General features: G+C 44.9%; 1 long non-coding RNA gene across 1 annotated transcript; it reads right to left on the reverse strand.

Moving 5' to 3' along the window:
* Positions 1 to 36: 36 nt before the first annotated feature.
* Positions 37 to 25,886, reverse strand: LOC145532296 (uncharacterized). The gene is made up of 2 exons (XR_014073135.1): positions 25,781 to 25,886; positions 37 to 433 (listed from the first exon to the last, which is right to left on the reverse strand). It is a non-coding gene; the product is annotated as an uncharacterized LOC145532296 (long non-coding RNA).
* Positions 25,887 to 26,306: the final 420 nt, after the last annotated feature.

Below are 26,306 nucleotides of genomic sequence, written 5' to 3' on the forward strand. Positions count from 1 at the left end.
TTACCCTTAGCAGGCACAGAGAAGAGAGGAATAGAATATATTTTACAAATTATTTAATTCAACAATCCTACAAGTCTGTAACTATCTCCCTTTTAACAAAGAAGAAACTGACCCTCAGAGAAGTAAATACGCCCAAGATGTTTTAGCCAGTAATTGGCAGAGCCAGAATTTAAATCCGTATCTGTGAGCTTCTAAAATTCTCACTGATATCATATTTCCCTTCCATGGCAGCCCTTTGAATATTTTCCGGGAGTCTTCTTTTCATCTGGCTCAGCAATCTCAGGTCTTTAAGCTGCTCCTGATATGTTACAGAGTCATGATTCATCATCACCTTGAAGATGGTGAAAAAGTTCACCATGGTTCATGCTGTTGATTTGATTCCCACACCTCACCTTCTCCTCTGTTTTGCCCAAGGCCCGGACAGTGTGGCTTCCTGGGGACAAATAAAGCTGGTTTCAATGGAGATTTGAAGAAGGAATGCAGATAGCTCCATTTACCCTTGTCTTCTTCACTAACAAGAAGCATTAAATACATATAAGATAAGATAAAGTTTACCAGTTTAGCCACTTTTAAATGTACAGTCCCAGCATTAAAAGCATTAACTTTGTTGTGCAACACCACCTCTATCCATTTCCAGAATTTTTTCATCTTTCCCAAAAGGAACTCTGTATGCATTAAAAACAAAATTCCAATCCCTCCCTCCTCCTTAGCCCCTGTCAACCACCATTTCACTTTCTGTCTATGAATTTGACTCCTCTAGGTACCTTGTGTAAACAGAATCATACAATATTTTATATGATTTTGTATCTGGCTTATTTCACATAGCATAAAAGTCTTCAAGGTTCATATATGTTATAGCATGTGTCAGAATTTCTTCCCTTTTTAAGGCTGAAAAATATTCCACTGTAATGTCACGTTTTGTTTATCTATTCATCCATAGATGGACACTTGGGTTGTTTCCACATCTTTTCTATTGGAATGGTGGTATGAACACTGTTGTACAAATATCTGTTCCTGTGCCTACTTTCAAAGATTTTGGATATAAATAATCCCAGAAGTAAAATTGCTGGATCATATGGTAAGTTTGTTTAATTGTTTGAGGAACTATCATACTGTTTTCCTAAATCAAACATTTTTAAACAGTGAATTCTATCATATGTGGATTATATCTCAATTTTTTTAACTTTAAGCAGTTTAGAGGAAGCAGTCTGAAATGTCCTATAAGACAACTAGTCTGGGCTCTTTAAATCCCATTCCTAGGCATATATCCAGAGAAAAACATAATTTGAAAAGATATATGCACTCCAATGTCCATTGCAGCACTATTTATAATAGCCAAGACATGGACGCAACCTAAATGCCCATCAACAGAGAAATGGATAAAGAAGATGTGGTACATATATACAATGGAGTATTACTCAGTCATAAAAAAGAATGAAATAATGCTATTTGCAGCAACATGGGTGGACCTAAATATTACCATACTAAGTGAAGTCAGAGAAAGACAAATATGATGTATCACTTATAAACAGAATCTTTGAAAAATGATACAAATGAACTTATTTACAAAATAGAAACAGATTCACAGACTGAAAATAAATTTATGTTTACCAAAGGGGAAATGTGGCCAAGGGCATAATTTAAGAGTTTGGGATTAACATACACACAATACTGTACATAAAACAATCAACAAAGACCTACTGAACAGCACAGGGAATGCTATTCAATATTCTGAATAACCTCTATGTGAAAAGAATAGATATATGTATATACATATATCAATCACTTTTCTGTAAACCTGAAAACAACACAGCATTGTAAATCAACTAGACTCCAATATAAAATAAAAATTAAATTTTAAAAAACTTTATAGTCATGAAAAATCAAAAAGTATAGGGAGAAGCTTGTAGATTAAAAAATAATAAAGTGAACCAACAACAACAAAAGTACATGAGAGAGAATGTCCTAGACACTGCAGGTTAGGTCACTGAATCCCCATCCCCACCCTTTCTTTCCTATCTTCGCATTGTAAAGGCTAGAAAGGATGGTGGGGGGAGGTATTCAATCTTATAGAACCTCTTGCAGCTCAGGGTGGACTTGTGACACACTCCTGGCCAGTAAAATGTGCTGGAAACCTACTGAGAATTTCTGGGAAGGCTTCCCCTTTCCTAGCTCCCCCTTCTTTCTGCCTACAAATGTAGAGATAAAACTGGAAATGGAGAAGCCATCTTGTAGCCGTGAGTGTAACGAGCTCAACAACAAAGCACCGCCACACCAGAGACGGAGGAGTGAGCCTGGCGGGGGCTCCCGCCGGTGTCTCTGACCCGCCACACCAAAGCCCCGGGTGTTCTATCTTGGCACTTCTTGTCACATGAGATTTTTTTTTTTTTAAAAAAAGAATTCTTTAAGCAAGTGATAGATTTTTCTGTTATTTGCAGCCAAAAGCATTCCCATGGATTATAGGAAGACTTCCAGAAAGATAGCAAATTGCTTAACTTCCCTATTCCTCAGTTTCTTCATCTGTAAAATAAGAGTAATCATGGGAATTTGATGAAGTAACATCATAGGGTTGATGTGAGGACTGAGGTAGTTACTACTTATAAGGCATTTAGACCAGAGCTTACATATAGGATCCCAATGCATGTTAGCTGTTATTATTTCTGCAACTATTACTATTACTGATGCTTGTAAGTAATAGTACTTACAAACTGATTTCAGAATGAAACAATATTCACAAAACTCCCTTCTCTGAATCCCATCAAATTGATCAAAAGGAACCCAGAGTAGAGACAGAGACTCCAGTGACAAACCTAGGCAACACCTATGAATCCATACTGCAGATGCTGGCTCATGAGATGTGGATCAAACCAAAGGGACACACTGAGAGGAAAAGTGTGGACTCTGAAATCAACTGAATTCAACTTCTGCATCTGCAACAGATTGAAATTTTAGGTAGGTCACAACCTCTATGAGCCTCCATTTCCTTGTCTGTAAAATAAGGATGATAATAATAGTCCCTAATTCAAAGAGTTGTTGTGAAGATCAAATGAATTATATAAAGTGTTTAACCCAGAGACTGGCTTATAGTAAGTGCACCATGTTATCCTCCACTGCTGATGTTCTTATTTTTGTTTCTATTATCTCCAGGATCTTGGGAGACGTTTGATAAATACTTGTTGGAATCATGGTGGGTGGACAGACAGATGGACGGATCAGTGGTTCAATAGATGGATGAACAAAGTCTCTTGGAGGTCCAGGAGTAGGTCTTTACAATTCCCTGTTGGTCTTGGATGAGTTAACAACCTCAGGACACACACAGCCCCATTCATTAAAGAATCTGCCCGGCTCCCTCCTCTGCTTCCACAGAGTAAAAAACAAACAAAAAAAACATGCTCTTAATTCACAGCCTCAGTGTACACAGTCCTACCGACCACTGAAAATCACCTCTTAACAAAACTCTAAAAGAAAAATACATCTTGCTGCTGCCACAGGAATTATAGGTTGTCAGCAGCCCAGCATTAATGCATATCCCTACACTTCATTTTTAATAGAAAGGTTGCTGGGCCCTTTGATCATGGGGACCATGCCATCTTTGAATCTCCATACTGTTGTCTTAAAGGGAAGGTGGTCACCTGTAAGGCCCTACCTCCAAACAAGCAGGCCAGCTTCAACCAGGCCATGCTATAAAACATAATTAGTTGTTACTTTCAAATGTGGGTGTGGAGAGTGAGGGGCAGCGAAACCCACACCAACCTCGGGCACAAAGATAAACCTCAGCTTGATTCATTGAAAGGTAATTACAAGGACTGTTAGAAGCTGGAGCTGGCTTTACTTTCTACTCGAGAAAGCTGTAGGAACCTGAGAATTCCACATATTCGAAAATAATCACTGAATTCCCACTGTGAACTTATGGGTCAATCACTCACTGCTCCCAAATAAGGATGTCTGAAAAGTACTTTGCTTCTTTCAGATGGAACCAAAAAATGAGATATTGCCTTTTGAATGATTTTTAAATGGGAGGGGGAAGAACACCTGTGTTTATGAAGAGTCAGCTATGCACTGCTCTAGACATTTTACGTATATGTCTTCAATTCAATCACACATCTGTGAGGCTGGCCATATAGTTTCCCCTTTTATGGATGGGAAGACTCAGGCTTAGGAATTGGATCATTTGCTTAGAGTACAAATGTGAGACTATTTATATGACTCCAAAACTTTGGCCACCTGATGTGAAGAACTGATTCATTGGAAAAGACCCTGATACTGGGAAAGATTGAAGGCAGGAGGAGAAGGAGATGACAGAGAATGGTTGGATGGCATCACTGACTTGATGGACATGAGTCTGAGCAAGCTCTGGGAGTTGGTGATGGACAGGGAAGCCTGGCATGCTGCAGTTCATGGGGTCACAAAGAGCTGGACACGACTGACCGACTGAAATGAACTGAACTGAACTGAAAGCTCATGTGAGTTCCCAGAAGCCCCCACTGGTCATCTTAGTAGTCAGTGTATCTTGTGGCTGATGCTGTTTCCTGCCTGCCACAGACCTGCCCAGTTGCCCACAATGATGTCAACACTCTGGCCCAGCCAAATAGATGCTTGTGCTGAGCTGGCCTGGGTCTGGTGCCCACACACCAAACAGAGTCCCAAGGGTGAGAAAGCTGCTCTAAACCAGCCATCTATATAGTGTCCATGACTGAGCCCTTGAACCCTGCTCCAGGGTTCCACCCTCGTTCCCTGTTGGGACTGACAGTGTAGCTGTGGGTGGACACCAGGACCTAATTCCTACCACCAGACGCCCGGGGCTGCCCCACCCTTCTCCAGATACCTGGCTCATGCCCACATCACCTTTCTTCTCTTTCCCCTGAAACGATATTTACTGAGTGTGTTGTATGAGCCAGGCTCAGTGCATGTTCTGAGGGTCCAGAGGTAAACAAGATAACCACAGCCCTCGTGGAGCTGATAGTCTGGCAAAAAAGACAGACACTAATCAATCAGAGATCAAACATGATTGATTTCCAGAATCACACATTCAACACACCCAGTGGTCCAGCAGGAGCACTGTTGACAGTATCCAGCACTGTGGATAATCTTACGGATTCTTGTCTCATGGATTATTTCAGTTTACCCTCCACAAGGGTCTATGAGTTGAGTATCAATTTTATCCCAGCTTACAGATGAAGAAACAGAGTCCCAGAGAGGCTGAGCAAGCCCAAGGGCTCGCAGTTGACAAGCGGAGGACTCACGGTTTGAACCCAAGCAGTGTGATTCTAGACCTCACCCTTAGGGCTGTTCAACAATGCATCCTCCTAGGACAGACTTGGATAGCCAATCACTTAAATTACTTTGAAAACAAATTTAAAAAAATGATTCAGAGAGAGGCCAGCGTACTCACACTGGCCAGACATCACCTTTTAAAACAGCTTGTTTCCACCACTCGACAGGTGTCCAGGTGACCCTGAGCACAAAGCAGGACTCATGTCTTTGCCAGGAGGGAGAGCTGTGGCTGAAGACAGAGGACAAGCCCTCCCAGCAGCCCTTGGCAGCCCTGATCCGTCTGGCCTGCTGGCGTCCCTAGCGAGAGGCCACAGCTGACTGCCCTCTCCTCCCAGGCCACAAGAAGGGCCAGCCACTGTGTACAGACAGCGAGCAGTTGATTTTGGATCTCTTCCTCTCTCCCCAGATTGCAGAAACCCATCAATTACGCACACACATGCAGCCCATTCGAAGGATGGCTATTACCTTCTGTGCTTATGGCAGAGTTGAGCATCTCCATCCAAACACAGATGGAAGACAAGGGCGTGGGGTTAATTGAGCAAGCGGCACCAGCTCCTATGCAAGGGTTGGCTTAAAATGGCTAGTTTCGCAGATGCACAGGCCCCTTGATCGCCAGTCTCCTGTGATTAAACCAGGTCACTAATGTGCTTTTGAACAACACACGTGAACTTACTTATTCAGGTTCATCTTGTCTCCCACAAAGTGGTCACCTTGGAATTCCCCACTCACCTTTCTCCATTCTGTAATCCTGTGTTGAATATCAACCAGAAACAAAGCATGGTGCTAGGGCTTGGGCTGGGATGTGGGTTACAGTTCAGTGCAATTTGTTTCATCTCAATCAACATTTTCTGAGCACCTACTGGGTATAAGGCCCCATGGTAGACAACTGGTAAAAAGATACGTCCTTTTGTTCAAAATGTGGCAAACAAAAGTATGTCCTTCAGGATGGCAGGGTGTGAGGGGCGCAGGAGGCTGGGGACGGGTAGAGCACAAGTCAGGGGACAACACAAGACAGAGGGTGCTACATACTGGGAGAAATGGTAGTGAGTGTTAAGCTCAGAAAGGCAAGACATGTCACAATGTTATTTTCTCTAAATCTATCCTAGGTCTCAGCTTTTCAAGCTGGCAGGAAGTTTATACTCAGTGTTTCTTGTCCCAATGGTCTTACAAAGAGCCCACTTTGCAGATATCCAGGGGTTGTAGGTCCACACTGGTAGCCTTTGTGAGGGTTGTTCCTTAGCCCTCAGGTTCCTTGGTGGCAGATGGCAATACTGCCTCCATGCCAAGTTGGGCTCAGGAAACTGCTCGACTGGGATCCCCAATACCAGGGACCCAGCCTCCTTCAAAGCCCTTCATAGTCATCCTCTCTGATTCCTACCATCTTCAGGAATTCCCTTCTCTCAACAGAACCCCAAACAACATGTGCTTCCTGATCTTTGGGAACGTGCTCTCCCTCCCCTATTCTGGTCACTTGGTTCCACTTTATCCCTCAAAGTCCTCTCTCTCTCCTCATTTTGATTTACCCTTCCTGCACCCAGGAAGCCCAGGTTCTCAGAACACCAAGAAAGAGACTCCTGTTTAGGCAGCTTCTCCTTTCCATCCTACAGTATAAGCCCCGCTCAGCAAGGGAAGACAAAACCCCTCTCCACTTAGCATAGGGAACATGGGAGCACACAAAAATTAATGCATTAAGTTATCTCATCTGTCAAAGGCAGACTCAGATGTAGAAGTACTTAGAAAATTTTACTTGCAGAGTGTAAAGGAGTCAGGCTTCAGAAGGACCAGCTCCCAAACACAAAACACAGCAGTTATTTCAGGGAAAACAAGTGCTAAGTCTCCAAACTTGCCGGGTTTACATTTATCTGCTCATGGAGTGAAAAAAAAACTTTCTCACACAATTTTCAAAATTGCAAAGGTATCTTCAGAGATAATCATAACAATAATCAATGATAAACTTGTCTTTGTTAGGGAGGTTCAGGATTAAGGAAAGTTATCCAAGGATTTATTATTTGGGGGACCCTGATGTTTGGGGTTTTGTCTCAGGGTTATGAACCTGTAGCTGTGCTGGTTCAGAGTCTATTTTTTCAGCAGATGTGGTATATGAAGTGATTGATCATATGGGAAGCCAGCAAAGTGGCCACTGGGGTTTCTACACACCACATGATCAATAAAGAAAATGCAACAGGAATCCAAACTGTTAATAGTTGATCAGAAGAAATTATGACTCAGTAAGAGACAAAGCATGGGCAGCCTGGCATGTGGATGGGGGAGGACACAGCTGTGTCCTAGGGTCACGTTTACCCAGGCAGGTGGCTCACCTTGGAGCAATGATGCCAGGTGAGGTGGATGAGCTGATTGAAGGTCAGGCCGAGGTCTATGGGTGGGTTTCTCTGGCACCTTGCCTGTCCAGACTGTGCCAAGAACAACAACTCTATGCCAGTGGCCTCAGAATTCTTGAAATATTCACAGGACACTGAAATCACTTAATCCAGCCTCTTCCAACTCAGATGGGGAAACTGAGGCCAGAGAGCTAGGGTGTGTCTCTATAATATCTTCAGTGATAGTATGTTCCGCCTTCAGGTCAGGGGATTGGGGGCAGGGAGTGGATTTTTGAAAAGAATAAAAAGATTCAGAATCAGGGATGGTTTGTCAGGCAAGGACTGACAGAGGCAATGCCACCTCCTATTAACATTTTTGTAAAAGTAATTTTAAAGGATAAAGACAAGAATAAGAACAAATTTCTTACTCCGTTAGCTGCCACTGAAGGCCATTCCCAGGAGAATCCAAACACTCTGAACAGATGATTGGAATATGGACACAGACTCTCAGTGAGGCCAATACCTCTCATAGCCGTTATACAGCAGAGGTCTTTCTTTGTTCTTATGTATTATCGCTCATTTTATTTAAATGTAATAATGCACATTCACTGTCAAATATCTAAACAATAAAGAAGGAAATAGAGTAAAAAGTGTGAATTCCCTTTAATAGCTACCTCTAATCTCACTCTCCTCCCCTAATCTTAACAATTTAGCAAATACCTTTCCAGATGTTTGTACTTATTCACGAATTTGTATGCATATAAACTCATTTAGAGACGAGTTTTCCTACTCAAAGGCATTACACAATATATCCTTTGGTTTTGTCCTTATTTGCACTGAGCTTGGTATCACAAAGATCTTCTCACATCATACAGCTTGACCTCCTTATTTTAAACAACTGCAAATTATATTGTGTGGATACTCCATAACTGATGTAAGTGTTCCTTATTAATGCACATTTAGAACATTTTCAAGTTTCTTATTAATGTAAATAATGCCACGAATATCTTTGTACATATATGTATATATTTTATAAAATAGATTCCGGGAAGTAAAATGCTGATTCGGTGAACTATGTATATTTTGTACTCTTGGCATCAGCTCAACATGGGAGATTCATTTTGTACCTCCCTCACTAAACAAGATATTAATGACTTTTAAATGTTTGTCCATTTGATTGTAGAAGATAGAAAGACATTTTAATTTGTACTTTCTTAATTACAAGGAAGGTTGAATAGCTTTTTACGTGGACCTGGGGTTGTGTCAGTTCACAGTCTCTGAGAAGCAGATGCCAAGATGGGATTAGACAAGCAAGACTCCTCCAGGAGAAATACCTCTGGAGGATAAAAGGCAGAAGGAGCAAGAGGCAGGAGAGCCTTTGGACCAAGCGCAGGTCTGACACTTTTGTGACAGAGGAGGGGAAGGAAGAATTAGGTAGGAGTATTCTCAGACACAGCACAGTTCTGGGAAAGCCGCCATCAGGCTACTGGGGAGTTTCTGAGGGTCCTGATTCAAAGACCCCAGTGTACGTGGTTGCTGGCTGCGAACAGCCTGGGGGAAGCTTGGCCTGGAGTGACCATGGAACAAAAGATACTTTAGATTGAGGCTCTCAATCACTTCTCCCCACAAGAGGTTCTTTTGAAAGGAGATCTGAGCAACATTGCTGTCATCTTTCCTCTCCTAGAAGGTACCTGGCCACACTCTTTGCCTATTTTTCTTTCTTTTTAATAATTTTATTTATTTTTGGCCATGCCAGGTCTTCGTTGCTGCATGGACTTTTCTCTAGTTGTGACAAGCAAGGGCTACTCTCTAGTTGCGGTGTGCACGCTTCTCACTGAGGTGGCCTCTCTTGAGGAGCACGGGCTCTCAGGTGCGGGCTTCAGTAGTTGTGGCTCCCAGGCTCTAGAGCACAGGCTCAATAGTTATGGTGCACGGGCCTGGTTGCTCCAAGGCATGTGAGAACTTCCCAGATCAGGGATCAAACCTGTGTCTCCTGCATTGGTAGGCGGATTCTTTACCACTGAGCCACCAGGGAAGCCCTGCCTGCTTTGCTATTTCATATTTGTCTTTTGTTATTGATCTCCAGAAACTCTTCTTATATCTAGTGTAGCAGCTCTTTGTTGCATATGCTGTCAGTATGTTCTATCAGTCTTTGCTTTCTTTTAACATTGGCTCTGTGTTTCACTGTATACGTTTAAACTTAATTTTTTTTCTACAGTAAATCTGTACATTTTTTTTCCTGTAAGTCTTCTGTGTCTTACTCAAGAATGTTATCTTCCTTATTAGAGAAATGCAAATCAAAACTACAATGAGGTACCACCTCACACTGGTCAGAATGGCCATCATTAAAAAGTCCACAAATAACAAATGCCAGAAAGCATGTGGGGAAATGGGAACCTTCCTACACAGTTGGTGGGAATGTGAGTCGGTGCAACCACTATGAAAAACAGTAAGGAGTTTCCTCAGAAAACTAAAAATAGAATTTTATGATCCAGCAATCCCACTCCTGGGCATGTACCCAGACAAAGCAATAATTCAAAACAATATTTGTACTTTTATGTTCATTGCAGCATTATTCATAGTAGCCAAGACATGGAAACAACCTAAATGTCCATCAACATATGAATGGATAAAGATGTGGTACATATATACAATGGAATACTGCTCACCCACAAAAAAGAAAATAATGCCATTTGCAGCAACATGGATGCAACTAGAGATCATTACACTATGTAACGTAAGTCAGAAAGAGAAAGACAAACATATGAATTTGTTATGTGTGAAGTTCTAAAATATGGCACAAATGAACCTATCTACAAAACAAAAATAGATGCACAGATGTAGAGATCAGACTTGTGTTTGACAAGGAGGGTGGGGGTAGAGAAGGGATGGATGGGAAGTCGGGGCTGGTAAATATAAACTATTATATGTAGAATGGATAAACAACATGGTCCTACTCTATAGCACAGGAAATTATATCAAATATCCTGGGATAAACCAGAATGGAAAAGAATATTAAAAAAGAATGTATATATGTGTGTAACTGAGTCACTTTGCTGTACAGCAGGAATTAACAGTGTAAATAAACTTGACTTCAATTTAAAAAAAAAAGAATGTTGTCTTCTTTTAATAGAAAGAAAAAAAGTGGGGGGAGGGTCCCATCACTTTATCTCATACCTTCCCTGGCTGCACAACACATTACGACATAAATTTAGTATAAATGATTATATTATGCACCAGCCAGGGCTGGATTGAGTTTGCCTCTCATCATTTCCAGCTTTTTGCCAGCTAATTATTACAAAATATGTTTCCTTTTGAAATTAGTGGCTGGGCTCTATTTGTTCATGATCTCTCCCCTCACTCCCAAATACACACAATATCATCAATTAATTTTATGCAACAGAAAAAAAATCTTTGCGATAGAAGACATAGGAAGCTTCAGCATTTGAGAGAAGGAGATGTTGTTTCTGTGGTCAAGGAGACTCCAGCTAACAGCAAGCTGTGGGTGGAAGGCAGAGAGGCCCATGTGGAGCCCCTGATCAGGGGACCCCACTTTCATGCTCAGAGAGCTGGAGAAACCATTCTGAGGATGGTGACCCTCCCCACACATACGTGGATCAGCTCTGCAGCTCCTTTCGGCTTTCTCCATAGTAGCTCTCATAAGACCTAATTGTCTCATTTATGGCCTGGGAACAGGAGTTTCTCAGCACTTTTAAGGCTCCCTATTAGGCAAATAGCTGTGGCTATCTGCTGACCACTAATCCATTTGGAGAGGGATTTGGGAAGAAGGGTCCACATTGAAGGGCATGCGCCAGCCATTGCTGAGTAAGACCTTCTACTGCCCCCAAATTCACCTTATTCTGGCTTATCCTCCAATGTCACTACTGTCAGCTCCTTCCAGGGGCTTGCAGGGGACAGCTCAGCCTGTCCCTGGATGCTCTCTGCCACACCCATCCACCCTTGGCTGCTCTTAAACACAAGACCACAGCAATTAGCCCCAGACAATTATCAGTGATCCAGGACTGTCTTGAGCTCACATTTTTATGTCACGATGAATTTGGATTCTGAGGTTGATCTCCTTGTTGTGAGGGTTTTATGAGGGAAAGATTAAATCGTCCTCTGAAGTGTGCTTCATTAGGTCCCAAATCCTTGAAGAGTCATTAAAGCACCTTCTCACTGAAATGCTCTCAATCTCAGCTTGACGGATATCATCAGGAATAATCTCTCCATTATTTGGGAGTTAAACTGCCTGGGAAGCTCTGCCATACATGATTTTGCCGAGGTCCTTTGAGCCTGCCCCTTCTGCAGCTGGTGACCCCAAAAATCCATGAGTGTAACAACACCAGAGGCTGATCTTCTCCTGTTTTTCCCAGGAAACCACATTCTCTATCTCTCCCCTAAAGGAGTGGATTTGCCTTGAGTCAACTACACCTCTCACCAGGAGCCCACCACTACAGATCTCATCTGTGAGCTGTGTAGGGGTCAGTCCATGGTCAGGGCACAGCCTGGAGCAGGATCAGGGCTTAGTCCAAGGCTAGGGTCAGGACTCAGCCAAGGATGAGGATCAGGGCTCAGCCTGGAAGTAGGGTCAGGGCACAGCCTGGGACCAGTATTAGAGTTCAGTCATAGCCAAGGTCAGGCCCCAGTCTAGGATGAGGATCAAGGCTCTATTATTAGAATCAAGGCTAAGTCTGGAAGCAGTGTCAAAGCTGTGCCTGGGTATAGAGTCAGGATCCAGTTTAAAACCAGAATGAGAGCTCAGTCTGTAGCCAGGGTCAGGGCCTAGTCTGTGACCTGGTTACCAGCTCAATGGCCAGGGCATCAACCCCACCTCAGCTCAGGGCATAGGATTTGGCACCTTGCTTGAGCACTCCGGGTCTCAAATATCATCTGGACTTGTTCCTAGCCAGGTTGTGCCTGAGAGACTCAAGTTGCCTCAGTTGAGAAGCAGCAGGCGGGAGTGTCTGCAGGTGAGGGTCTGGATCAGTGGTGTGGTGAGGAAAAGCTGGGGCATAACCGTGAGAGGTTTGGACCGGTGGCAGGAGAAGCCAGTGTCACCAGGACTTCAGTCTCAGAAATCCAAGGCAAAGGGATCCCACATTATTCCAACCCCTTCCCAGAAAAACTTACCACTTGCTCAGCTTTCTGATTTTGGCAGCAAAAAGAGTCAGAACCTTTGGGGGAGGATCCAAGCCTATGCCAAATTTCCCTCTCATCATGGCTGAGGGAGGGAGACAAGTGAGGTCATTCTGCTTATAATAAAGCATGCTGAACATGCTGGGTGACCTTCAGCAAATCACTCTTCCTCTCTGGGCTTCAGGAGACTCATCCACTAAAGGAGGATCTGGAATGGCTCATCTGCCAGGTCCCTTAAGTTCAGCCAACTGTGAGAAAAACCAGCAGTTAGAAGAAAGAGTGATGAAGATGTTCCAGGCAAGAGAGAGAGGGCTTTGCAGATCCAAGCCCCTGGACCAAGTTTGGTGGATTGGGGACACTGGGTGAGAGAGGACACGTGGGAGAGAAGGGCAGAAAGATAGGTAGTGCCTGCAAGGCCTGGGTGCAAAGGAAAGGAGTCTGGTTTTTATCCTGCAGGCAACAAAGAGCCTTAAAGGGTTTTTAACAGGAGAGTGAACACCATCGGGTTTGCAAAGGAGGATGATCTGTCTTCTGTATGGGCAGGATGGATCAGAGGAGACAAAAGTGGAGACAGGGAAAAGGCTATGCAGTTGTTCAGGCAAGATATGCTGGATTATGGAAGTGGGCAGAGAAAACAGTGGGAGAGAAACAAATCTGAGAGTGATTTAGTGGGTAGAATCTATAGGACTTGATGACGGGCAGACATGAGGGTCAAGGAGGCGTCAAGGGGGACTGGTGAAATCCAAGGCTCTGGCTTGTACAACAGCTGGATGGTAGTGAAACCCACTGGGATGGGAAGAGCAGAAGAGAAGGACTGCAGGGGAAGATGATGGTGAACTCCAATCTGGACCTGTTGAGTCTAAGATGTCCATGGGACTTCCAAGTGGACGAGTCTAAGAATGAACTGAGAATATGGGCCAGGAGTTCAGATGAGCAAACTGGGCTGAGGATATAAATTAGGGCAACGTGAGCCATCACTGATCAAGTACAAGTAGAGAAACGAAGGGGACCCAGGATGGACCTTTGGGACACCTCAGTAATTTAAGGAACCAACAGAGAAGATAAGTCAGCAAAGAAGCCTGAGAAAGAGTAACCAGACTGGTGGGGGGGCGGGAAGACAAACTTGAAGAGATGGTGATATATTGGGAACTGGAGAGAGAAAGGTATTGAATGTGGCCCAGAGACAGTGTATGAGAACTCAAAGGATTCAGTGACCATGGAAGTCATTGGTAACTTCAGAGAGACCAGTTTCTGGGACCCTTCTGGGGGCAGGAGCCAGACTGAAATGAGTAGAGGAATGAACTATGGGAGTGGAGACAATTCTTTGGAACTGTTTTCTCAAAGGGGTAAGGTAGGATCAGAGATGGAGGAAGGCATGGGGTTGAGGCAGAAAGGTGTATTCTAAGCAGAAAATGACTTGGCCTTGTGTAAATGCTGGTGGGAGGGATCCCATGGAGGGAGAAATTAAAGACACAGGAAAGAGAGGAAGGGGGGAAAGAATGGGTCACTAGGTGTAGGCTATTTACCACCATACAAGGCTCGTCCCATATATTTTTAATATTTAATCCTCTCAACCTGCCTGTGGTTTCGCATAGCCACACTTATTGCCTTCACAAGCATATCCCAGAGTCAAGAAATTATTTTAATTATGCTTAGAGTTGTTTATCGACTCTCTTTCCCTGGCTCTCTCGAGGGAGTTTCTGCTCTCCAACACTTCTATCTTATCTTGCTTGATTCTTTATCATGGCACTTAACACTACCTGATTTGTTACTTGCTTTCTTCCGTCTTCCACATCAGCAAAAATGGAAACCCAGGGGAGATGGGACTAAGTCTGACTTGTTCTCCAGTCCACCCCAGCACCCAGAATTATCCCCAGCTCACAGCAGGCACACAACAAAAGAGTGTGGAATGAGTGAGCAGAATGAATGAATAACCTAAGAAAAGGTTCTAAGAACTACGTAGTACTGTTCAAAGTGAGGGACAGAGAGAAGAGCCTAATGCTGACCAATTTTGTATCATCTACTGCATAAATAGCTTCATCTAGTCAACTTCACGGCACCTTTTGGAGGCATGAAGTATAGGCCCCTTTTCAGAAATGAAGAGAATGAGCTGCAGAGATATTTGAAATAGTGTCAGAAATGGCACCACTAATATGTGGTGGCATCAGAATTGAAGGCCAGGATATTTTTATGTTGTTCCCTGTTTTTGTTGTGGACTGGCTTGTTTTTCTCAAAAACCTGGGTTTATATTTCCTGCCTCCCCTGGCCTCTGGGGATGACCACAGATTCTTCTCTGCACCCGTCCTCAGGATTGCGGACCCAGGAGGAGGGGCTGACAGGGTCCGCCGTGTGTTCCAGAACCATTCCCTGGCTGCAGGCAAGGCAGAAGGACCCGGTGCCTTCCCCCAGCTGGTGGTGGCCTTCCCCCAGCTGGTGGTGGCCGGGGCTGAGTTGAGGACAATCAGGAGAGAGATTTGAGAGAGAACATGGGCCTGATAGGTGTTAGGATGTGGAACAGAGAAAAAGCAGGATGTCTAGGACGGTCTCCCAGGTTTCAGGCCCAAGGAGTGGGTGGATAGTGCTGCCAGTGGCCAAGACCCAGAGACCCAGAGAAGGAGCAAGTGTGGGAAGGGAGGCGGCTTCCATCTTGAATGGCTGAGTGGGTGGGGTCCATGGACACCTAGGTGTGGTGTCCAGTGTGAAGCTCAGGGGAGCAGCCGAAACCAGGTGTGGTCAATGAAGCCCTTGTGGTGCCCTCTTGCCAAGGGCAGCATGGTGAGAGGGAGGGGGTGGAGCAGCCCCAGCATTCCCAGGGGTGGGCAGAGAGGGTCTGCGAACAACGTTCAGAGGAGCAAGCAGTTGGTTAAGATCGGGGAACATCCCTTCTGAACTGTGCAGTTGTAGAGACAAAAGACAAGACAAATGAGCTTTTCCATGTGTTCGCTCAACAGAATATTTTACAGCCTCCCTGGATAAACAACCTGTCATCTACCACCCAACCCTCTATCAACTGAAGCAGCTTGGGGAAAAGATAAGGCTGCTGGTGCCCAATTACTACACAAGCTAAACAAACCCAGAGAGTTGTAGGCAAAGAGGGACTCATTGGCTGTCTGGGGAGGAGAGCCATTTCCCTGCTCCCTGGGAAGGGATGGAAGACAAGCACTGACATTTACTGAGCTCCTACTATGTGCCAGGCACTTGGCACAGGTCATCTTATTTAATACAGTGTAAAGGTATTGTCCCCTTCTTGCAAATGAGGAAACAGAGGCTCAAGGAGGTCAAGTTAAAGGATCCACACACCCACTGCACTTTACTGTCTCCGTGGACAAGGTCCACCTTTGTTTCCTCTGTTTCTCTGATCCTGCAGAGTTAAGTCGAAATACCATGGTCATGATTTTGGAGCTATGTTAAATGTTTTTTTCATAAGACATCCATTTGTAGGAAAGAAAACTGTTGGGCTCAGCCACAAGGCAACAACTACAAAGAAAATTGCTATTAAGAGCATAGATTTGGGACTTCCCTGGTAGTCCAGTGGTTAAGAATCCACCTTCCAATGCAGGGGACATGGGCTCAATCCTGGGTTGGAGAACTAAGACCTCACATTCAACAGGGCAACTAAACCTGCACCATAATAACAGAAACCCATACACCGTGATGAAGATCCTGCATGCAGCAACTAAGACCCAAAGTAGCCAGATAAATAAATACATATTTTTAAAAAAAGAGCATAGACTTGAGCTCCCAGTATCACAGTATATTCAGAACAGACTGACAGAGATGGCAGTTCCAAGAGAACCCGTCTGTCTCTTTCTTCCTGCCCTGCCCCAGGCGTGTCTGTCCAAAGTGGAATTAGGTCGGGGGAATGGAGGCGAGGAGATGTCAGCAGTCTGCTGACTCAGGGGACAAGTAGCTACTTCCTCCTACTCCCTCCTCCTGAGCTTATAGATGGGAAATGAAGCCAGAAAAGACCAGTGACCAGGCTGTGACTAGATTAGATCCCAAGTCCCTTGCCTCCTAGCCCACAGTGCCCTTTCCAAGATGACACACAGCTTCATACGAGCAAACAAGGACTTCCCTAGTGGTCCAATGGCTAAGGTTCCGCACTCCCAATACAGGGGGCCCATGTTGGATCCCTGGGCAGAGAACTAGATCCCACATGCATGCTGCAACTAAGAGCTCACATACAGCAACTAAGTATCCCACATCCTGCCATGAAGATCAAAGATCCTGAGTGCCACAACTGACTCAAGGCAGCCCAATATATAAATAAAATAAATATCTAATTTAAAAATTAGATAACCAGCAAGGACCTACTATATATAGCACAGGGGACTCTGCTCAATATTCTATAATAACCCAAATGGGAGAAGAATTTGAAAAAGATTAGATACCTGTATTATGTAAAATAAAAGAAAATCTGAAAAAAAAATTAATCTCTTCACTGATAAGCTGTGCGAATTTAGTCAAGTTGCTTAACCTCTCTGAGCTTCGATTTCCTGATGCTCTCAGGAAAAATCCTGAATGGATAATATCTGTGATGAATAGCACCATAACATTCATACATACACACACACACACACACACAAACACCTTGCAACAAATTATGTAGCCCCCTATAAATATTACTTATTATCATTATCCCTAGTTTATAACTCCTTTGAGAATGGGGATCATACTTTCTCTGTGTTTTCATCCATCCTTCCTAATGCCTCACACATTGGAAACAGTCTATAAATGCCTTAAGAGATAAACAAGCTATTGGCTATCACACTAGTGATCATTTAAAGAGGCAGTAAAATATTACCAAGACTGCCCGTTTAAACCTTCTCTTTCTCCCTCCATTTTGATCCCTGGTTTGATTTTCTCTGTTCTGAGAGATCTGCCCTGACCTACATGCAGAAATTAGTCTGTTTACAGAGAGGAGCCTACCTCCTGATGCCACAGCCCAGATGACCACTGAAGCATCAGAAAGTCCTGGTAAAACATTAGGATCTTGAGAATTTGTTTTGTTTTCAAGGGTCTAATCCAGTGCATCTTTGTTCAGAGAGTTCGATTGATGCTGCTCTTCAAACATTGCTGTCCTTCATACTCTTAAAACGGGGCTTCCTCTCAGAGCCATCTGGTGTCCCAGGTCCCTGCAACTACCACCTTTTTCAGCACAGGCAGGAGCAATCACTCCCACATCAAGGCTCAAATACTGCCTTGGGATTACTTGTTAGTTTTAAGAAACACACAGGCACCTTGCCAAATAAACTATCATAATATGTAATTAAAAATGCCCTGAAGGTTGGGCTGTTAGCTATTTTGGGGGGAGGAAGAAGCAAATAGAACTAAGTCAATCCCCACCCCAGGAATACATCTCAGGCAACTTTTCAGGCTTGAACCTGCTGAGTGAGGCTGCTGCTAAGTCGCTTCAGTCATGTCCGACTCTGTGCGACCCCATAGACGGCAGCCCACCAGGCTACCCCCTCCCTGGGATTCTCCAGGCAAGAACACTGGAGTGGGCTGCCATTTCCTTCTCCAGCACACAAAAGTGAAAAGTGAAAGTGAAGTCACTGCTCAGTCGTGTCCGACTCTTAGCGACCCCATGGACTGCAGCCTACCAGGCTCCTCTGTCCATGGGAGTTTCCAGGCAAGAGTACTGGAGTGGGTTGCCATCGCCTTCTCCGAGTGAGGCTAGGTCTAGGAAATTCACCTCTGAGCCTCCAGGAGTCATCGCTCAGCCTTCACCGTCATTGCTCACTGCAGTTATGTTGTACTGGTTTGCTACCATGGTGTTCAGGACATTTGGGGGTTGGAGGACACACCTGGAGAGCATAACATAGGAATGGCATTCCTCATAGGAATGACAAAGATCACCTTATCTTGTGCAGCAGTGGTATCAGCAAAAACTGAACATTCCCGTGGGAAACCTGGGGGCCCTGGAAGCCTGTGCACCTCTTTGAGAACGTCTTGTCATGTCTCATGTTTTGTGTAACAGCTTCTCTCCCTGAAATTTAAATCTTGAATGGAGAGACAAAGAAATTGCAAAAATATGGGGTCCATCCCATTCCCAACCTATTCTGCTTCCCACCCTCAGGAGCTGCCTTGATTCTTATACCTTTTTCTCCAGCCTCCATCCATCTGCAGGGCTCCAACGGTCTCCCTTCTGTGAGAAGTAGAGAGAGCTGATTTCTGAATCTCATAATCCAACCCTTGGGGAAGGTGTAGATGGTATAAATATCCAGAAAAGAGGATGATGCCTGGAATACATTTGCTCCAAATGATGTGGGACTGAACTGTTTCCCCTTGCCCTCTGCAGGAGATATGCACTGATACATGCTCATGTACAGGCTCTCTGGCCCAGATCCTTAAGGGGCAGGATGGAAGTTGCTAGTGAAGCTTCAAGTTCAAGGATCCTTGCCTGCTAAAAGCATCTTCAGTCCTACTCTCACCTGTTCACACAGTGAGCAAGAAAAGTGCCTCTAGGAAGTAGAACCACTTGCCAAGAGCAGTTCATGGTCTTTAGCTATCCCTGAAGGAGTAAAGTCTATCCTGTACCATTGAGATGTGAATTTCTGGATTTGGAACAATTATTCTTGCCTAAAGTTCTTGCTACCCTCCTCAAGAGGCATCGCAAAATCCATTTAACTGTGTTTAATTTAACGTATGCGGAAGCAGATCTAAATGCCCCAGCTCCATACTCCCCAGGCCCTGGTAGAGAGCCCACAGCTTCCTTAGTGAATGCTGGGTCAGAGTCCAGCCCATCCCCCAGCTGAGAGCCCAGGGGTTCCCCAGGAGGCCCAGGAGTTCCCAAGGCATTCTGTATGACACTTCCCCCTAGGGCACTGTATCAGTCACGGTGGGATAACTGATGGAAGAAACAACTCCCAAATCTCAGGGGCATAACACAATGTTTATCCTTCATATCACAGCATAACCCAGGTCATTTGGAGTTGTGGAAATTTCTACTCTCTGCAGTCATTCAGGGACCCAAGACCTTTCATCTTGTGACTCCACACTTGTCTTGGTGCTTGGTTGTTGTTCAGTAACTAAGTTGTGTCCAACTCTTTGGGACCCCATGGACTGCAGCACGCCAGGCCTCCCTGTCCTTCACCATCTCCTGGAGCTTGCTCAAACTCATGTCCATTGAGTCAGTGATGCCATCCAACCATCTCATCCTCTGTTGCCCCCTTCTCCTCCTGCCTTCAATCTTTCCCATCATCAGGGTCTTTTCCAATGAGTCGGCTCTTCACATCAGGTGGCCAAAGTATTGGAGCTTCAGCTTCAACATCAGTCCTTCCAATGAATATTCAGGGTTGATTTCCTTTAGGATGGACTGGTTTGATCTCCTTGCAATCCAAGGGACTCTCAAGAGTCTTCTCCAATACCACATTTCAAAAGCATCAATTCTCCAGCACTCAGCCTTCTTTATGGTCCAACTCTCACATCTATACATGACTACTGGAAAAAACATAGCTTTGACTATTCGGACCTTTGCTGGTGCTTGGAGTTCTCTCCATTTACCCAGTGGATGGTGAATGAGAGAGTGTGTTGAGAATTGCACAACCCTGGTGGTTCAGACAATAAAGAAGCTGCCTGTAACACAGGAGACCCAGGTTCTACCTCTGGTTTGGGAAGATCCCCTGGAGAAGGGAATGGCAACTCACTCTAGTATTCTTGCCTGGAGAATTCCATGGACAGAGGAGCCTAGTGGGCTACAGTCCATGGGGTTGGGAAGAAATGGACATGACCAAGTGACTAACATAACATGCTGGAATCAGTCTACATTGTTTCTGCCCACATTCTGTTGGTCAGAACTCAGACACATGGTCTCACCTAACTGCAAAGGAGTCTAGGAAATGTGGTCTAGCTGAAAGCCCAGGAAGGAAAGGAATGGGACTTGGTAAACAGAGGAATGCCACTGATCCTTAATGTTTGTGTTGTCACAGAGTAGGGTCTGCCTCCCCTGGGCTATGAGCTCCTTTGGAGCAGGAAATAAATTCATATTTGCCTCTCTGAATCATGAGCTCCAGGCTGCAAACCCAAGCTGAGCGGTCCAGAGGGTGGCTTACCAGAGGTGGACATCACAGCTTAGCACGCCACCCACTAGGGTGCCAGGAACATGGCAAAGACAGGTGGATCACAACAAAGACCACTAGATAGGAGCCTTACAACCACAGCAGACCCTGAAGGCTTAGGGCAGAGATGAGAAGACAGCCTAGAAGAACCCTAAGCCAAGGACACAACCTTCAGTGGCAGCAGAGAAGGTCACCAACCAAGCTTGGACTGTCACACTCATCAATATATTACCCTTCACCACAAAAGAGGTCAGGCCTTAATATGCCTACTTTACTGATGTGGGAATAGAGGGGTTTCTCATACCAAGTCAGCCAGCTCTAGAACACAAGTCTCCTTCCTAAGGAACTACATGAAGCTATCAGACTCTTCTTTATGTTACTAATCCATCTAATCCATGAACATTCAAGGGCACTTTACTGTGGGGACCTCTGGGGATCTGGGCCTCTACCTCTCTGGACATGCTCTGTGCTGTACCCTGCTCCATGTACCAGGATGACCACTTATGCCTTGCGATGAGTTACATCCTCCAGGCATGTTTGAAGGATCTGTCTCTAGTTTTCAAAATATTTAAAAAATTTACCTAATGGAGAGTCCTGGATTTTATTTTTAAAAAGTCAAGAGGTCCAGCCACCATGGGTCCAACTCCCACAAGGTGACACTCCAAGTTGAATAACTGCTGTGCCATTAACAGGACATATGTTCTCCATGTTCCCACAACCCACACTTTCTGATTTTTCTTCTTTCCAAACTGTGTTACTCTTTTATCCCTCCCACTGGCTCTTGCAGGCATTTGAGTTTATAATCTCAACCCTGTGCATTTATGAGCCTTTAATCACTTATTCCCTCCATCATTCATTCAGTCCATCAGCAGGTGTTGGCTGAGTGGTTGTTCTAAGCCAGGTTTGTGTTGCACAGTGGGCATGAAAACAAGATACGTCCCTGCCCTCAGAGAACTCATAGTCTGGAGAGAAAGACACCTACAGAAACACAGCATTGCAGGGAATTCCCTGGCGGTTCAGCGCTTATGACTTGGCACTTTCACTGGGGGGCCTGAGCTCAGTCCTTGGTTGGGAAATTAAGATCCTACAAGCCTTGCAGCAAGCACAGCCAGAGGGGGAAAAACAACAACAACAACAACATTGTAACTGGGGGATGTTCTATGGATCCCAGATGTTTAAGTTTGTACCTCAGTGCCTGACCCACACCCTCTTGAGGACTCACCAGTCCCAGCAAGGGGATGGCTTCCTACTGTAAGCACCTGCGACTCCCTGCTTAGTGTCCTCTGCATGGAGGCTAGAAATACTGAAGAACAGTTGTCCCCAGGAACAGTATTCAAACCGCTGACCTGAGTTGGTGGATGAACACCTCAGCTCCCTCCCCCTCAGGCGGGATGACGGTGATGCGGGTTCTATGCTGCCTGCCAGAAGTTCCCCAGGAGCTAGTGCATTAACCTGCTCTTTAAGGCACTCTATATTTTCCCTTCCCTGCAGACACTTCCTCAGATCATTTCCCAGGGAAATCACAGGCATTTACACCCTTATCTGCTTCTGGGGGAGCCTACTTCTGAGACACGTGCCCATAAACAAACGGGGTGCACAGCCTCTACTGCCCTTCAGAATTCATTTACCTCAAAAGGAAACTGACTGTCATTCAGCCTGGATAGGTCAGCAGATAAGCCCAAGCAACTCATTAGCCTTCCTTTAAAGATAATCATTGTAGTAATCAGGCTAAAAGAAATAAGGAAATCTAGTAAGTATCAATATTTTAAACATACTAATATAAAAGAATAAATTAAATAATAAACAGTAATTAAAATGCTGCATAAGCAGGTGGTTGGGGCTGCTGGTTTTTCTCTTTTTGTGATCTTGTTACACATTAAATCAGCTCATTCATTTCCTCTGTAGAGGAACTGACAGCTGCTGTGAACTTCCTTTCCACTACCCCCTTCACTGGCTCCTTTTGAAAGAAGGAAGGCCTGTGAAAATAATGGAGGTGATCAGGACTCAGGAGGGACTGATGTTTGTGAATCATTCCAGAAACTTTCTGTGCGTTATTTCATCAGTTCCTCTCAAAGGCCCGTGAGGGAGACCAGCTCCTCTTCACTCTCCAGGTGCAGCAGGGACTCCGGAGTGTCAGGAGACCTGTCAGGGACCACAAGACCCAAACCCATGTGACTCAAAACCCACCCTGTGGCTTTCTCCTCCAGCTCTGTGTGTATTGACTGGGATGAGGAGGGAGGGAAAAACAGTAGACCTAACCTGAGGTTAGGTGCTGAGCTGAGGTGCTGGCAATGGCCATTCAACCTGCAGGTCACTGTTTCCTTCTGGTCTGGAAGGCTTCCAGAGAAGAATAAAGGCAGAGAGTCGGTATGGGATAGAAAAACCAGAATCTGGAACAGAAGACGCAAATGGAAATCCTTTATCCTCCCTCCCTTTCTTTCTTTTATTTTCCAATCATGAGCAAGGGCTCAAAGGAGCCCAGAAATATCTGACAGCTTATTTAAGAGGTGTTAACTCTTTTCAAAGAATCTGATAAAGGCCCATGCACTAATGGTTTGGACAGACAGAGAAAACAAAATCTCTGTGTCATCTGATTACATGGTCGTAGGTAGGTAAGGCTAAAAATATAGTGCCTCCCTGCTTCTTGGACGAGACAAGGACTAGGTGGCAACAACACAGGGCCTGGCACTAAGTAATGGCTCAGAAATGGCTCATTGCTCACTTCTTCTCACCCTTTCCCAGTTCTGGCAAATAAAAGGTTCACCAGCTTGATTTTTCAATACTAATGTATGCCTTCCAGCATCCTATACTGCCTGCTTCCATCAAGAAGCTAAACCAATATTTCCAACTCATCAACACTTAAACACGAGGCCAATTTGCCCAATACATTGTCTATTTATTTTCCAGGCTGCAATCTTTATGATGCCTATTCCTGAGGCAGTTAATTTGCTCTTGAATACATATCTTTGTGTATTGGTTACCCATTTCATTAGCGGCGATATTGAGACCGGCTGGGACGTGTGGAGGATTTTTCACTGAGTGAAAGAAGGTTTTTAATAAGCCCCATCATCGCTGGCTTTATGGTTCCATTTGATGAGCGACAAATGTATTCATTTGGCAGCTGCATTCCTTAATCAGGTATTCACTGGGTAACAGCACATATAAATATGGAGAAACACAGAATTTAGGGAGCTGAGTGGAGTCATTTTCCACAGGGATTGGAGCATTGTCTGTATTCACCATCAGTTTTCAAGCAAGAGCCTCTCCTTGCTGGATTTGAAATTCTGTACATAAGCATGCGGGGCCCAGCTATGACTCACTGCCCTCTCTCAAGAGCATCCTCCTCCACCAAGGGGCCAGACCCTCCAGAGCACTCTTGTCCCCTCTTCTACATCAAACAAGTCTCCAGTCATTTGGTTCCTTTGATCGATGGTACTTTTAAACCTTTCCTGTGACTCCCACTCCATTTGCCCTCAAAATTCCCCTAGAGGAAAAACTGACCAAAGTACATTAGCTCTACTTTCAACAGCTTTATGGGGTAAAGCTGACAAATAAAAATTGTGTATATGTATACCTTACATGCACAACTTTTGTATATATGCATACCTTACATATACACAATTTTTATTTGTCAGTGTATATGTAAGTAGGCTTTCCTCATAGCTCAGTTGGTAAAGAATCCGCCTGCAATGCAGGAGACCCTGGTTCGATTCGTGGGTTGGGAAGATCCGCTGGAGAAGGGATACACTACCCACTCCAGTATTCCTGGGCTTCCCTTGTGGCTCAGCTGGTAAAGAATCCACCTGCAATTCAGGAGACCTGGGTTCAATCCCTGGGTTGGGAAGATCCCCTGGAGAAGGGAAAGGCTACCCACTCCAGTATTCTGGCCTGGAGAATTCCATGGACTATACAGTTTATAGGGTCGCAAAGAGTCGGACACAACTGAGCGACTTTCATTTTCACTGAGGTATACATACAAACATATATGTTGTGCAAGGTTCACCAAACTCAAGCTAATTAACATCTCCATTGTCTCACAAAGTTACCATTTTTTTCTTTTTTGGCCTGTGTGACTTGAACACTTAATATCTACCCTCTTAACAATATGTACCCTCAGGTGTACAATACACTATTGTTAACTACAGTCATATTGCTGTACATTAAATCTCCAGAATCTAATCATCTTGCATAAATGAAACTTCATACCCTTTCACCAACAACTCCCCATTTTCCCCTCCGCCTGCCCTTGGCAACCACCATTCCACTCTTTGCTTCTGAGTTTGGCTATTTTAGATTACACACTTAAGTGAAATTGTTACCAAAACCCAAGTCCTTGTGCTTGATGCACAGTGAGTCCAAACAATACCAAAACGTCAGAGTCGGGAGCAAAGAAAGATTTACTGCAGGGCCACGTAAGGAGATGAGTGGCTCATGCCTTAAAAATCCCAGACTCCCTCTTAGCAAAGCCCTTTTCTATGAACAATGAGGAAGGGGCGTGAGTAGTTGTTGCAAACTTCTTGGTGTCAGAGCCTTTGTTCTTGAGGTCAGGCCATGGAGCTAAGTCTTTCCTGTAAACCTCCACTAAAACCAATGTTATTCTCTGTTCTGACAAGAATGGGCAAGTTCTCAAGGCACAACTTTACTCCTCCAAGGTCCTGGTCCTGGCAAAGAGGAGGCAGATCTTAGTTGGTGGATCCCTTGAGGCCAGGTCCCCAGACCCAGTTGTCATCGCTGAAAGAGCCAGGCACCCAGGACCCAGGCTCTCAGGCCACCCAATCGGCAGGGGCAGGTCCCACAGACTGTGTCCCATGCAGACAGCCACTGCCATTAGGTTGCAGAGGCAGGGTTGGGGAGAGGTTCACCTCAGCCTCAAGGACCAGGCTGGCCAGCGGGTGGTCTTGGTGAGGGCTCTGGACCCCTCAGCCTGTTCCCCCGGACCCCCAGCTCATCTGCTCGCCCAAAGCTGGGAGAAGGCCGGGATCCACCTCTTACCTCACTCTCTGCTGGACGCCCACCACTCTGACAACTGTTGGCTGAACGGACCTACTAACGGTTGCTCACTGACTGCTGGTCACTTGTGGGAGGGGCCCACTGTGGCACCAGCCAATGGCTGAGCAGGACCACTAACAGTTGCTCACCGACTGCTGGTCGCTTGTGGGAGGGGCCCGCTGTGGCACCAGCCAATGGTAAAGCAGGATGACTAATAGTCCTGGGTTAACGTTGCCTGGGAACAGGATGTGGGAGGTGGCATGGAGTGCAGGCGAGGGTAATTGTGCACAGCAATAACCGCTTGCTGAAAGCTTCGCTCTGCCGCACTCTATTACAAAATCATACAGTATTTCTCTTTTTATCTCCAGCTTATGTCACCTAGCATAGTGTCCTCCAAGTTGAGCCATTTGTCATAAATGATAGGACTTTCTCCTTTTTTAAAGCTGAATAATATTCCATGCCCCGTCTTCTTTATTCATTCATCCTTCCACAAACATTTAGGTTGCTTCCATGTCTTGGCTATTGTGAA

The sequence above is a fragment of the Giraffa tippelskirchi genome, chromosome 13 (assembly GCF_054371585.1).
Source record: "Giraffa tippelskirchi isolate mGirTip1 chromosome 13, T2T-mGirTip1v1.2.pri, whole genome shotgun sequence".
NCBI lineage: Eukaryota > Metazoa > Chordata > Mammalia > Artiodactyla > Giraffidae > Giraffa > Giraffa tippelskirchi.